Below are 15,218 nucleotides of genomic sequence, written 5' to 3'. Positions count from 1 at the left end.
TTGTTAAGAAAGATACCTTGCTACTTCCCATTGCAGGCAACTGCAGCCAGTACTGTGACCATACTTCTGATTTTCCTGATTGAAATAGTGAGACACTGTCACAGTTCTCAGCTGGGGTAGAGACGTTATTCCATTGAGTTTCATAGAGTTAGGTTGATTTGCTTTAGCTGGAAAACTGATCCAAGTTCTGAGCTTTGCAAATGTCTTTCTGGAATGTGTATGCACGTGTATGCTCATGTACAGCTTGGCTGACTTGGGATCTTGGAAATTATTGTGATATTATTAGTAATATTCCTTCTTTCCCCTGTTCTTAAGGACATTTCCATAAATAAAGCTTTTAGACTGTTCAGCAGATTTACCTCCTGCCCTCCCAGGCACACCCTAACCTCTTCTAATAATACAAATGTTTTGGTCTAAAAAGTTATTCTTGTCCTTCACGTATATTTTGTACTCCTGTCAAGGGCCAGAATGGAAAGAAATCAGGGGCAGGGAGAGGAAGGGTCAAACTGAGCCTGAAAAGATTTTTTTTTTGCCTTCATCTAACGTACAAATCAGGATTGTTAGAACAAACAGCCACCAGTGAACCACATTATTCATAACACTTCACAGTTTTCTCATGGAAGCCGACAAATGTGCATTGCCTGAACATATTTTGTTAATTCGTTGGTTTTTTGCTATGAATACAGCTGCATAATTTCAGAGCATTTCCCTGACAGTAATGAGTGGTGCTTTGTAGCTTGTGTAGGATGCACATTACTACTGTTTTGTTCATTTTATGGGTGGGTAAATCGAGGCACAAAAGTAAAAGAACAGGTCAAGTGCAGAGATATGGAATTAAAAGGAGTCTTGACAATTTTGAATTATTACCCCCTAGTCTAGCACAACTCTGCAATTTTGTATTAATCTGGTTCCTCATTTGTCAAGCGCATGATATTTTGGGGAAGAATTACTAGGTTTACTCAAAACATGGCAAAGTATTTTCGTATTGCTTAATGAATCTGTAGATGCTAGGAACCTTTGGACCATTTGTTTGATCTTCATATTTAAACATGATTTTAACAGTAACAGTTCACCCATGGCACTAAGAGACATCAGTTGCAGAAAAACACACTAATACGGACCAGAGCTGAATTAAACTGTGTTGATGGAGATAACCAGTTGCATATGTTTTTAGTTAGCAGGAGCCAGATCAGATAACCGCCATACAGAAACACTGGGCTTGATGGATCTTTTTTTTTTCCTGAGAAAAGACTGGATTGCAGCCTGATCCTTGGTTACTACGCTCCTCTGTTTATACTCAGCAATCAGGAAAATGAAATTCTGGATAAAGTGAAAAGGTGACTGGAGAGGAAGGAAGAGCAAAGTATGTGAAGGGCAAAGACATAAACATTGGTGCTGTTCTCTTCGTGTTACTAGACAAGGACCTTCTATTGATTTCTCCAGGCATGCTTGCACTTCCTTCCTTCAGTGACTAATGATACGCCCTTTGGGTTATGATGACACTGCATTTCATAGGCCTGCAGGTCGAATACCTGATGTATTCTCTGCCCGGCTCCTACTTTAAGTCATTGTCCTGCTTCAAGCCAGGCTCTTTTCAAGGCAAATAAGAAAAGGGGATAATTTATGTTGTGCATCCCAGGACGGAGAATAAAATGGAACTCTTCAAGTAGGTTCAAACATAGCTGGATATTGTCTGAAGCCTCATTTCCAGTCTGTGGCATAGCATCAAGTCTGGTGTCTTTAGTGTTTTTCTCACAACAGTTTCCAGAACTCTGTTTCCTTCTGCAGGAGCCCCAAAGTGCATATGTGTTAGGCACACATTTCCTCGCCCACCTCTGCGTTGGAACACAGATTTGTTTTAACTTTGATTAACAATCCTCCACAAAATTTTAAAGAAAGAAGTGACTGATTCTTCTCTCACTTTCAGTAAATTAGGAATAATTCCCCTCTCCCTCCCACCCCTAGGCCATGGAGTTAACATAAATAATGTAGAACTGGTGAAGGTGACAGAAGAGTTAGGCTAAAAATGAAGAAACCTACTGCCTTCAACACAGAGAATATGGGGCGCAAATTATATCTCAGCCTATTTAATTGCCAGGCAAAATGTGGGACAAGAACTCTTGGGGGCTCCCAGTCACCAGCAATATGAAGCATTTGTTAGAAGTAGACTGTAATAGCTGCTCTGGCCAACCTCCTTCTCATGTTCAAGAAGTAAAAACAGCAGGAGGTTTTCAGAAGCGTGAAGAAGAAGTAAGCATCCAACTTTCACTTACTTTTAACAGAAGTTTGTCCTATTGCAACCCTGTGTGGCTTTGAACAGATCAACCTATATTCCACCAGCAAACTAGCTTTTGCATAATGAGCTTCCCCAGTAACCACCTGGAAGACCAGTAACACCACCTGTGAGATTCAAAGTAATGTAATGTAACCTTGAAATCACTGATTTCACAAAAAGGGATTTTTTTTTCCCTCAATATCCAGCACTGTTTCTACCATCTGGAAAGTAAAATACTTTTGTGAAGCCAGAGATCCCTTAATTTAATGTGCAAAATTTAGGATGCTGATCGGGGTGGCTAAATAGCTCATGTTTGTAACAAAATGTAGCTGCATGGCTTTCTTTTGAGTGTCTCATGATGTAGATGGGAATTGCTGATGCAGAGACTGAATTTACAACACTGATTTTAAATTTCCAGTTTCTCAAAAGACTACCATGACTTAAAAAAACCTTAGGGGCATAGAAATACATTCCTAAAAGCCTAAAAAACTACTGATATTGAATAGCCTCCAGATTCTTTCCATGATTTCCTATTGTTACAGAGTACTTACTACTGAAAACAGTTTAAAGAAGTGCAGACACACTGTCCCTGTTTCACCTTTGTTTGGCACTACATGCCCCCACAGAGGAGATAACTATTTCTTAGCTGTTGTCTGGGGAGCTGCCTTTGGTTCAACAGCAGACGAAACACTTTTTTTCTTGGGCTGCATAGCATTTATGCTGTGGGTTTGTCAGGTGTTGATAGGAGAAGCTGATACTTAAAGCTTTATCATGCTTAAATCATTGCTCAGATCACTAGTTAAGGCAGTGCATGTTCCTTCTCCTTTTCCTCATCTGCCCAAAACACATTGGCCAAGAGAGCATTGGGTTAAAAAGACTGCAAACCAAAGCATTGTGGTCCCACTTCTTAGTCTTGGCAGTGTGAAGAAATATCTGTTTTGCTGGACACCACAAATTATGGTCTCAGGGCTACTATGGATGTGGACAGAGAGGAAGCAGGGGAACATTCCAGACACTATTCTGGATGTTAAACAGGAGATTACAGAGGCTGCTAAAGCAAAGCACCTGCTCATGTCAAACTCCAGTTGCATCCAAAACACTGTTGGAATAAGCAAAGTCATTTCAAGTGGTGAGGAGTCATGGTTGGGCATCATGAGAAATTGCTTGGGCTGCACTTTCACGAATGGGAAGATGCATGACGCTGGAAGTGTTAGGAGACAAGAAAATGAATTAGGACTTCTATTTTTTGTGCCTCCATGCAGTCAAATTTGGGAGGAGTTGTGTTTCTTGAAATGTAATGAAAATAAGTGGTCAAGCTTGGGCAGTACTCGTGCCAGTAATATGTGATCCTATCGAAACACCCTGCCAGAGGCCAGCAAGATGAAACCATACAAATCTGAAGGCATTTTCTTAATTCTGTTGTTCCTGGAACTGTTTTTTTTCTGTTTCATTCATTCACCTTTTGCTGTCACCATTAGGAGGTGCTGGACGGATGCTGTAAATGTGGTACTTCAGTGCAGAAGTACATTGTGGCAGCTGATAAATACATTCACACACAGGGAATTCCTGAGCTGACAGCTAGTTACAGAAATATTATTCAAGAGCCAAAATTATGTGATCCTTCTTGGAACAAAAAGACCACAAAAATCAGAAAGCATTTTCCTCCATTGAGGATCTTTATGCCATCTCTTAATATCCAACAGACTTCTTGAGTATCTGGTGTGATTTTGTAAGTGAAACATATGATAGAACTAGAAAGCTTAATCAAGTTTCTTCACCTCACTAATTATTCATTCTTTTTTTTTTTTCCTTCCGTGCTTTGCCTGACAATTGAATGTGGCAGAGATGTAAATCTGGAAGGTTTGTGTTGTTTTCAGCTAGCTCTTACAACACTTTTTTCTATACACACCCATATATTAAAATCAGGAAGAAAGGGTGTCAGCCATCTGATAACAATGAGGAATGGCTGGACAGAGGATCTGACTCCTTGAAATGAGTATGTTTACCATCTCAAAATTGATGAATTACTAGGGATTTTAATTGTAAAGCTCTGGCTACTATTGCCACATTTCACAGACAAGGATCAGCAACTATTTCATCTATCCATAATTTCATTTCTTTACCAAGTGCCTGATCATGAGGAACAATAACTGTCAGCAGTGTAAATTCCCAGAGGACTTTGAAGATTTACTCTGACTAACTACAGATCCATCCAATATCTCTCAAGATCAGTCTCTACCTGTCCCAGTCTGAGATGTAATGTTGCTGTAGACTGTAACTGTTTACAGAAGTGGGAGCCTTCAATAGATCAGTGTATGAAATCATTCCTATTCCTCCACAGTAGTTTGTAAAGTTTCCAAAGAGCTTTCCAGCTTTTCTGGATGAAAACCGTTATATAAATGCAAGATGCCATTATTATTTATTGTTTCAGTTTGACAGAAAGATGGAGGGTTTCATTTTGACTTTATATTTCTGTCTCCTCTCCACTTTGCCTTTGTTTCATAACTTTCTGACATGCAGAATTTTCCTTTGTATTCCTTCCATGCTGTTAAGGCAGAGAGGTTGGAAATGCTGCAGCCACAAATAAGTGTTGAATTAGAGCAATCTTTAATTATTATTTGTATTCTCATCACACAGGAGGTCATGGTAAAGACCCCACACTTCAGCGTCCTGTATCTGAGACTAGCCGGTTCAGGATTGCCCAAAAAGGAACAAGAAACCTATTTGTGACCAGTTCTAAAAGGCACTTACAAACAGGGTATTTTCTTTCACAGGCTCACATACCTGCTTACATTGGTCCTTAGAAATGCTATTTTATATTGCTTTGAAATATGTTTCTTTGCTGTCTTTTGTAACAGTTCATTTTCTCTTCACACAGTAATAAGGGGTAGATAATGGGAAACCCAAATAGCAGGAAGTTACCTGCTGTTAATTGAGTTTATATATGCTAAAGAGAGTTTAACCAAAGTTTATACATATCTGAAAGGTGAGATATCCACCATGTTATTTTCTGTTGCCCCTCTCCCAAATAATTTTTTTCCCTTGAATTCATCCCATAGAATTTTGTGGTGGGAAACCCTAATAAATAATTATGCTACGCCATATTATTTCTTCTCAGATGTTTAATTTCATAAGTTCTAATAAGGTTAATTTTAGTTGCTTCTACCTTAAGCAACTTACAACTTTGTTTATCACAGGAAAAAAGCTACTGTTCAGTATGGCTATTCTGCTCGAGCCAGCTGAAGTGGGCTTTCAATTCACTGTCATTTTAAAGAACCTTTAGAAGAACAGTGGATGAGAGACTCAGCTCTCATCCCATTACCAGATTTATTTAATCTAAAATGCCTTTGAGAGAGAGAGACTCCCTTATCTCTGAGTTGTGCAAACACAACACTGCATATTGATACAAGATCTGTAGTGAACCATGTAGAAAAACTGGTGGCGAGCAGAATTCTAAGTATGTGCATCCAGCAGGTAAAACAGGGTTGAAGATAATGGTTGAAGTCTATGGCTGTGTCCCTGATACTGAAGAAGAATACAACTGCTTCTGCAGCGCACAGAAATGAGAACTAGTCTGGTGGATACCAGAACTGCATTAATACAACTAATATCTTTAACACATCAGGAGGAAAAAAAAAAAGAAATGAAAGAAGGGGGGTGATGTCTAACACATTATGGTGACATGTAAGCTCCCGAATGCTGAAATACTGATGTAGATTTTGTTGTTGTTGTTGTTTTAGTCATAATTGCTCCAGTGTCAAATGAGATTGTAATGAGAAGTGGAGTTGTTACAGAAAGTTCACTGTTTTGGAAGTTCTGTGAGATGGTGTCATATAACAAGTTTTTCTCCCCATGTTTTTTTTCCACTTTTGCAGCTGCCTCTTCATTTCCTGGTTTGGAGACTGACTCAGAAAAGAAGACATTAAGCATTAAAATTAGCTGAAAAATAAAGGGTGGAGATGTGAAAAATGTCAGGGACTTTGCATTCTATTTATCATGAGCTTTCAAACTTTTTCAACATTTCTTAATAGTTTTCCTTAATATCAGTTGTTCCAGCTACTTTTAGAAGACATTTTGGAAGACATGAGGCCTAGATACTGCAGACAAGAACCCTCATGACTTGCGCCACAGACAGACCAAAAATTGATTCCAGATGTTCCAGATGCCTCTGATAAGGCAAAACCTGGTGTCTCATCAGGTTGCTTTGTAGCAACCATTGACAACAATATAGAGGCTGATCTTATGTATGTTGTAGGGTAAACTTGTATGAACATAACTGTAGGGGTGAGAATATTCTAGAGCCATTTTTCAGCCCGTTTGTGTGCCAGTGTTTTGCAGTGTTTGCACAGTATGGGTTTGATGTGAAGATATAAGGCTTCAAGACTACACTGAGATGGTTTCAGTTGACCATTTATAGTTAGAATTACACTTGTAAATCACAGCCTATACTCATCCTTGCAGATTTAAAAGGAAGTAATTTCTAGCTCATAGGAGATTATCTGTACTACCTGTCTTATAGATCTACTCTATGGTCTGCAAAGTGCATTTAATATTAGAATTGGCCTTTATGCTGAGAAACTGTATTTTTGCTTGACTTTACCATGAGCCAAACAGGAGCACAGAGCAATTAAAAGTCTAACTCTTGCTCACTTTTGAACACTTCGGTGAAACACCTGAGTTTGAAGATCTGGCTGTAGGACAAAGGGACAGGGGGGGAACCAGCTCTGAAGATCACTGTGGGAATTTCACTCATTTTTCTAGATGTGTTTGTCCTTCTCATTAGCGCAGAGGACCCAGGGCTAGCAGATTCCCATCCACTTCAGCCCACTGCCTCAGGTTACATTAAATGAATCCAGGCCTCAGATGAACAGTCTCAAGAAGGGAAAAAAAAATATTAAAACCATACACTAATATGTCAGTAAAGCAGCAAAGAAGTAAAGAGGATAAAATGGATATTTGTCTCAGCATCTCTAGGATGAGAAGTGCAGCTCAAAGTCTTTCCATCCTCCAACTGCTCCCTCTGCTGCCTGCAAGATGGTTAGAGGGGAGCCGGGAAATCTGCATGGTCTCTGTATGGCTGCCCAGGTGGGCTCTGCATCCCTCTTCCTCGCTCCACTCTCAGCATTAGAGATTCCGACAGTTACTAGATAAAGTTAAAGACTCATGTAGTGATCTTCACACTAATTGGACTGTAATGTATAGCCTCGGTCAAGCAAATCTCTCCCAGCACTCCTCTCCACAGACGGCAATCAAGCCATTTACAGAAGATGCATCGGCTGCTGGGACCCTGGAGTAACCTTAAACTGCACTGGCCTTTTAGCAGAAAACACAATTAATTTTGATACTGAAGGGCAATTAGGACTGGGGTTAAAATAAAAAATCTTCTGAGCAGAGAATGTCAAAGACTGGAAAGGAAACTATTTCCCTTGTACACAGTGTGTTGAAGGTCTGTAAGCACAGCAACTGTCAGCTCACGTTAATTCAGATCACTTTGTAACCCCCCCAGTTTCAACAGAAGAAATGTAAATTCAGATTAATAAGCACCACACACAAACCCCACTAAGACTGATTGCCATTTTCTTTACATCTTTGCTGCCAGAATGAGCACAGCTTCTTCTCTTTCTTGCTGGGGAAACCTGCTTTACATTCCAGAATTCAGTGAAATGACCCAACGCATTTATTTTGTTCTGTTTCTTTTCCAACAGAAAATGGTCTCCCAGCTGACACTCTGCAGATCACTGTTCAGAGCAAATCGTGTCAGCAACTCTGTAAACTTCTCTTTAGAGGCACAGAAGATGTTCACAGTAACACATACCTACATGCGCCCGCGTGCCCTGACATGTATGCAAGGCAGCCAAATTTTGGCCTCACCTGGGCAAACTGTTTAGATCCATGTCACTCTCCATAACTCAAGCGAATGCATCAGATTTGTTGGTAGGGTTTTGGTTTTGTTTTCATTTCCCCCCAAAAAACAATCAACTGAGCACTCAGCTGAAGTCCTTTAGTGTCATTGACACAACTCAAGCACCAACAAAGCCATGCTGGCAGAGAAAGGGTGGCAATATTCACAGTGAAAACCTTAATTGCCCATTTTCTTTAAGGACTAGAGATAAAAGATGAATGCGAAGGAATGGCACGTGAAATCCTGATCCAGCAACAGTTAATAGGCAAAGATTTCAGTGGGATCAGCCAACAGTTGTTAGTGAAGATATTTTGGGGGACAAATATTGAGAGAAACTGGTTTCCTCAAACTGGATATGAATATTTGTCAGTGACAACCCAAGAAAATGTGGACAGCCTCAATGCAAATAATCTAAAAAACTCCAGACCTCTCACCAACGTATGAGAAAGCAATGAAAGAAATTCTAAGAGCAGTTTTAAACCCAGACAGTACCCAGGAGGAAAGTTCAGCACAACTCTTGCAACTAACTCTTCAAGAGTCCATTCCCCCATGGCTGGTGTCTCCCCGATTCCCACCTTTGTTGCTTGTTTAGCCCTTTTCTTGAATGCAAACCTACCTCTTGCAGTCTGGGAAAATGGGGTTTAGCTGGCTCCCCAGGAGAGAAATGCGTGAAGGAAAGTCCAGGAGAGCAAGGAGGAAGCTGTAAAGATGCTGCAGCTTTTCCCACTGATGAATTCACAGAAAACTGGGGCCAGGTGAGGTGCTTTCCTCCTCCCTGTGCTGCCCATGACATCTCTATAGGCCCCATCAGCAGATGAGACAATTTCAATTAAAATCAGAAGGTTGTTAACCAGGTTCTTGCTCTCAAAAATCCCTTCTTGCTTTGGTCCAGGACTGTTCACACCCAAGAGCTTTTTGGGCTTGGAAGTGGACTTTCTTTTCACCCTGACCTCCAGAGAACTGAGGGGGTTTACCATGCTAGTCTTGGAGAGGTTTTTTGCATTTTGGTTCAATTCATGTTGCTGTCAGTGGATAACAGCTAGAGTCTGTTTATATGTGAATTAGCTTTTTAAGGGTTTTTCAGAGAGCCCAAAGCTCATGTCAAATGTTTTTATGCAGCTTGAACAAATCTCAGTCTTTAATACCAAGGGAATATTTCCAGGTATGCAGACACATAGTGGCTGGAAAGAGATGGGGGAGGGTGAGAGGGAGTCTTTATGTAGCTAGAAAAAGTCAAGATGCTATTTCCCTTGATGCTATTGAAAAGACTCATTTTTCTTTGTCTTTCCAGGTTCTCTTTTTCTGTTTATAGGGCTCTCCAATCTGCAGTGAACTGTTTTTGCATCTGAGACTCAGGCAGCCATCCCACGAGCTCTACTCAGGAAACCACTGATGCTAGATTTACACAGTTAGTGTTCTTTGTATATGTGTTTTTTTTTCTTAAAAGCAGCATCCTAGGGGAATGTCTCAGTGGCAAAAATGGCACAAGAAGCACGAACAGCAAAAAGAGCATCTGAGGAATTCACAGGATTAAATCTATTGTTTTCAGGGATAGATTCAATCTCTTTGCCAACCTGTTTAAGTTCTAGGGCCCCATTCTCACCAACTATAAGGAAGGGTAAGGAGCCCAGAGTAAACTCTTTTGGACCTTTTAAGTATGTGATTCATATTTGTGTGCAGCCTTTGTTATGGGTTGTGCACAGCCCACTGCCAGAATCCATGGCACCCTCTCAATCTTGTGCAGGAGGGGACAGGTGGACAAGATAACTCAATATCTCTTATTCATTTGGAATTTCTCTGGTTATGGGGTAGGTCACCTTGTTCAGAAAGAGAGGGAAATAATTTAAATCTTTAGCCCAAACTCAAGCTCCAATGTAAGCAGGTTTCACAGGAGATGATCTTATATTTCCTCTCCTGTTATCTTGCACTTTGTTGAAGCATCCCTTTACATAAGAGTGATGCAAAAGCTCTAATGGTAGTGAAAAGCCCAATAATTCACCATATTCATAGACAGACATGAAAGTGAAAACTCTCACCAAGTGACTTGAGTGAGGGACAGGAGCAGGTTTAGTTCCTGCAAAGCATGTGATTGAATGTTGGTACCTGACTTAACACAGGTTTCCATCTCCACACAGATGAGAGGCAGGATGGCAGAACACATCCCACCCAATCCTGCAGAACACAGATGTGACAAATAATGCAATCAAACTGCTTGATTGCTGTGTCAGTCCAGGTTGTAGTGAAGACTGAAAACTGGCAAGGATAAGATCTTCCTGGCTGTATTATGTGAGACTGGATGAAAAAGAAAACAAAAGCCTAAGTCTGAAAATAGCTAGCACAGTGATAGTTTTTCTAGTTCCTTGTACAGACATCTTCATGTAATTACATTCCAAAATGGACAAAAAGATGCACAACACTGCCATATTTTGGAATATCAAACTAAATCTATTCAGCTTGAAAAAAAAAGAAGATAATCATAAAAAAATTGTCATGTGTGCATTTTTTTTTACACACACAGAAGTCCCCACTTATTTCTTTACTGCTAAAATTCACAATTGTCATTTTTGCACAAAGTTCATTAATAAACAATACTTCTGTGGCAATTTTCATCCAAAGAAGGGAAATCACCTAAAAACTCTATTTAATTAACCTTTACAGCCCCCTTGTGAGCTTGGCATTATTATCTTCATTTCACAAATGGGCACATTGAAAGACAGTGAGCTTAAGTGGCTTCCTTACAAGTAAAACTACATAGCAGGTCAATTGCAGAGCTTGGAATAGATCCCAAATCTCTTGGGCCTTGGTCCCATGTTTTAAGTGCTACGATCCTTTCTTCCTAAAATGGGTGAAGATTCAGATCATTATTTCTTATTTTACTGAACCTAAGCCACTCACATCTGGGATAAAACTCTGAAAAGCATCTAAAAAATGCTGTGCAATTTGAGCATCTAAAAGAGCCTCTAAGAAGGAGAAACAAGCTCTATCATTTTGTTTAAGGGCTGTACACAAATGTCTCTGGTGGAAAATAAGGAGTCTTTAAGAATGATGTGTGACTTCTAGTGATGGAGCCTGGGTTAGGGAGGGTATTTATTTTTCCCTTCATTAAGAAACAACTTATCATTCCAGTAAAGGAGCTGTTAATGAGTTTGTTCACACTCGCTGAGAAATGACTGCAGGATACTCCTTAGAGAACTTACTCTGAATGCATACATAAACCAGCCAGAGCTGTAGGTACAACCAACAACCTGCAGAGAGGAAGGGCTTTTGGGCTTTTCCCTTCCATCTGTTTGCTTCTTTGTTTGTTTTCCTTCCGCCTCCAGTTCAGCTCAACAGATCTGGAAGGAAACTGGCAGATTTGGAACATGCAGGCTGGGATGCACATCCCTGAACTGCTGCTGGACGTGTGCAGGAGCACAGTGTCAGAGTGAATCTGCCAGTTCGGTGGCTGTTGGGAGTAAGAGAAGACGATGTGCTGTCACCAACCCACCTGTGAACCCAAGATCTGCTATCCAAATCATCAGCTGGATATGCGTATATCTCCCATTGCACCCTGTGTTGTGGCTCTTCACACATGGTATGGGATGGCTTCCCTCAGCAGCCCCAGGCTGAAGCATACCTGTCTCCACCCATGAGAAGGCCACTCAGGTCATGTCCTAACAGCATACGTGGGGATACCTCCACCCTCTGACAGAGAAAGAAGGTGGTAGGAATCACAGAATGGTTTGGTCGGAAGGGACCTTAAAGCTCATTCAGTTCCAGCCCCCTGCCATGGGCAGGGACACCTTCCACTAGAGCAGGTTGCTCCAAGCCCCATCCAACCTGGCCTTGAACGCTGCCAAGGATGAGGCAGCTACAGCTTCTCTGGGCACCCTGTGCCAGTGCCTCAGCACCCTCATAGTAAAGAACTTTTTCCTAAAATCTAATCTGAGTCTACCCTCTTTCAGCTTAAAGCCATTCCCCCTTGTCCTATCACTACATACCCTTGTTCACCTGCCCTACAAGTCCCTCTCCAGCTTTCTTGCAGTGTCCCTTTAGGCCCTGGAAGCTGCTTTAAGGTCTCTCTGGAGCCTTCTCTTCTCCAGGCTCAATGTTTTCTTCTGTATGTGCTTCCAGTGCAGCCTCAGGCTGCTGGCTTGGAGCCAGTGCAGTCCTGTACCGGGCAAAGTTTGGGATTCCCCAGTGCTGGAAAACATTCCCCTGGCACTATTTCAGACACTTACCCTTTTGACGTTATGGTTTCTGAGTGTGGGTTAGTACATAATTAGACTGCGCAACACTAAAGGAGAATTACTGAGCAAACAAGGCAGCTTGCCACCCTTTGGGCAGTTCATTGATGATCTTCAGATTGCTCCTCATGTCTTCAGACTGTTTCCAACAAAACTGGATGTCTGTGTCCGGGCTATATATATATGAGTGTGTATATATAATCTCTCCTCACCATCCACCTATTGTCCTGTTCTTTTTGTCAGCTGTTTTGAGAAGTATTTCCGATTCAGCAACATGAATAATTGTTGAGGTTTCTTGTTTGAAAACACACGGATAACAAATGGCAGCATTTGATCTCTGGACTCCAACCCTACCCCAAGAAAACCCATCCTGACCTCCAAAATGAAATCAGTAACTTCGCTCCTCTTCATTTCCTCATCCTGTGTCTAAAGCCACGGGAAGTGGGTTGCGACCTTTTGCACATAATCTGACACACGGCACGCAGGGCCGGAAGGCAGAAAATCATTCCAACAAAAGGCCTGAGCTCTGGGTTAGGTAAATTCAGGAAAGGGAGAGATAGGAAATGGCAGTAATGTCGCCAATAGACTAAAAGGTTCCTAACACCAGCCTGGGAGTGATATATGAGGTTGTCTATAACAAGAACTTAGGTAGAAAACGTCATTTCACTTTGAAACATATGACACAAAAGGCATCTACCAAAACAGCTTTGGAGAGCTGGTGGGAAGGCATTTTTCTTCAGGGAAGCTAGCCTTAAAGAAAAGCATCTTGTTTAATATCAGAGGATAGGACAAGCAGGTAGGATGGCCAGAGGACTTGCACTGTTCCATGGCATGATCCTGGAATGAGTTGCCCTACCTGCATCTCACCCCCTCAGCCAGTTAAAAAAGCCCTATGATCACCTTGCTTAGCACCAGATATATACTTAGCACACAGCTGTGTGTACGTGCAGTGAGGTTTCGCTAGAGTGCCTCATACTGTTCATATATATACCTATGTAACCACGGTTATCTCTTACTGGAAGACATCAAAGTTAGTGCACTTCTTCAAACACCCTGTGGTGTACCAAAATGCTGCTCTGCCCCACATGAGACACAGGCACAAGAAACCCGTGATCAGGAGGGAGGACTCCGAGGAATCAGAGCGCTGCTGGCCAGGTCCTGCCATCTGTGCCACGCAGCCTCTGTGCACTAATGTCCTGGGTTTAGCAGTAGCAGTCAACTGCTAAACCCAGGACAACTAAGCAGAGGAAGAAAGGAAAACTTTGGAGACGTGACATGGGAAAGGGCAATCCTCAGAAATGCTTCCTAGCTGCCTGTGAACAAACCCTAAGGTCTGACCAGCCACTCACAGCAGAGAGGTCTGCAGAAGGGGCTTGCAGCAGAGCCAGCCTCTCCTGTGGTTCCTCCTGATGCTTCTTTCGGTTTGAGCTGGAAATAGAACAACAATATCTTTTACTGACTGCTTTGGCAGCTCCTTGACTGAATCAGGAAGTTCAGAGGTAGACTGAAAGGAAATAAAAAAACCCCAACATAAAAACCCCTGCATCCAGATATCTTGCTGTTTTTTTTTTCTCCAAGGCTTTAAAGAACTGCTTGATGTCAGCTTGATTTGTTTTGCCAGTAAAGGGTTAATGTTCTCACTTGCACAGAATGGGGTGGATGTACTATTAAAGGCAATGACAGTTTTGTTATTAGCACCAACGAAAACAGGATCCAGCTCTTCATCACCCATCTACCTCCTGATAATCCCCCAGATCCTGAGAGAATATAGGTTCCTTTTGACTGTTACACGTTTTGCTACATTGTCCTTGGACCCCATCTACATCCTCTACCTGAATTAAAATGAACCCTCCTTTCTTTATCCTCCCCCTGACTTCATTCCCACTGACCCTCTATTCAGCTGATCTCATTTAAGATTGAGTGTATTTTATTTCTTTTACGACTTTGTCTTCTGCAAGAAACTCCCAGTCCTGCCAACCTCGTGCCACGTGTGACATTCTGTACCCCATCTAAAATCAGATCATTCCTTCAAAATAAGAACTGACACCAGGTCAAAGTCCTGAAGATGAAAGGAAGGGTTAAGTTTACTTTCAATATTGGAGGAGGGTTCGGAAATAAATGTCGAGGTTAAAAAGTCCAGATGGTAATTCAACTGTATCCCTGCTATAAACATGATTTGATTTATGGGAACCACTAATGGTATCTCAGTTTAGATCTGGATGGCTTTGCTTTCTCTCATCTGTAGCTTGAAATTCATCAGATTTTTTTTCACTCCTACCATGAATCTTTCACTACAAAGCGACACTCCTATCAAGAATTTGGGAGTTCTTTAAAACCCAGCAATTGATAAACGTTAACAATCCTAATCCATGCAAATTACTGTCTGATGCCTTTATTTATAATACCAAGGAAATGTGCTTATTCAAAGCAGTCTAAAAGAGAGTTGACAAGTTCAGTCTTACAGAACTGTATCTCCTATTGCTGTTTTCCCTCTCCTGTCCTTTGGGGATCAAACTGAATCAGTTTTCACTTTTTTTCTGACGTTGCGATTATTAGGTTTCTCAGTTTTGTCAGAAAAATCCATCAGAAATGTTTATCTCATGGGGCAAATAGCAATGGAACAGCATGTTTATCACTTCGAGGGCCATAATCTACAGGCAGCAATGGCCCCAATCCGGTTTGTTTTAAAACACAGAGGCTGAAAAAGAAAAATGCCCATGTCTAAAATGTGTGATGGAGATGTGCAGAACTGCATTAGCCCTGACACCCATTTCTTTATGTCTCTATATTTTGGCTGTCAGTCATTACACATATG

At 41.3% G+C, this 15,218-nt stretch overlaps 1 long non-coding RNA gene across 1 annotated transcript; it reads right to left on the bottom strand.

Annotated features, from left to right (window-relative positions):
* Nucleotides 1-574: 574 nt before the first annotated feature.
* LOC130603794 (uncharacterized) lies at nucleotides 575-2,342 on the bottom strand. The gene is made up of 2 exons (XR_008973290.1): nucleotides 2,274-2,342; nucleotides 575-1,835 (listed from the first exon to the last, which is right to left on the bottom strand). It is a non-coding gene; the product is annotated as an uncharacterized LOC130603794 (long non-coding RNA).
* Between the last annotated feature and the right edge of the window lie 12,876 nt (nucleotides 2,343-15,218).

This window comes from Pezoporus wallicus, unplaced genomic scaffold (genome assembly GCF_028554395.1).
Source record: "Pezoporus wallicus isolate ANWC-B61680 ecotype Strahan unplaced genomic scaffold, APGP_CSIRO_Pwel_v1 contig_3952, whole genome shotgun sequence".
NCBI classification, from domain to species: Eukaryota; Metazoa; Chordata; class Aves; order Psittaciformes; family Psittacidae; genus Pezoporus; species Pezoporus wallicus.
This window is presented reverse-complemented; position numbering and strand designations above follow the sequence as displayed.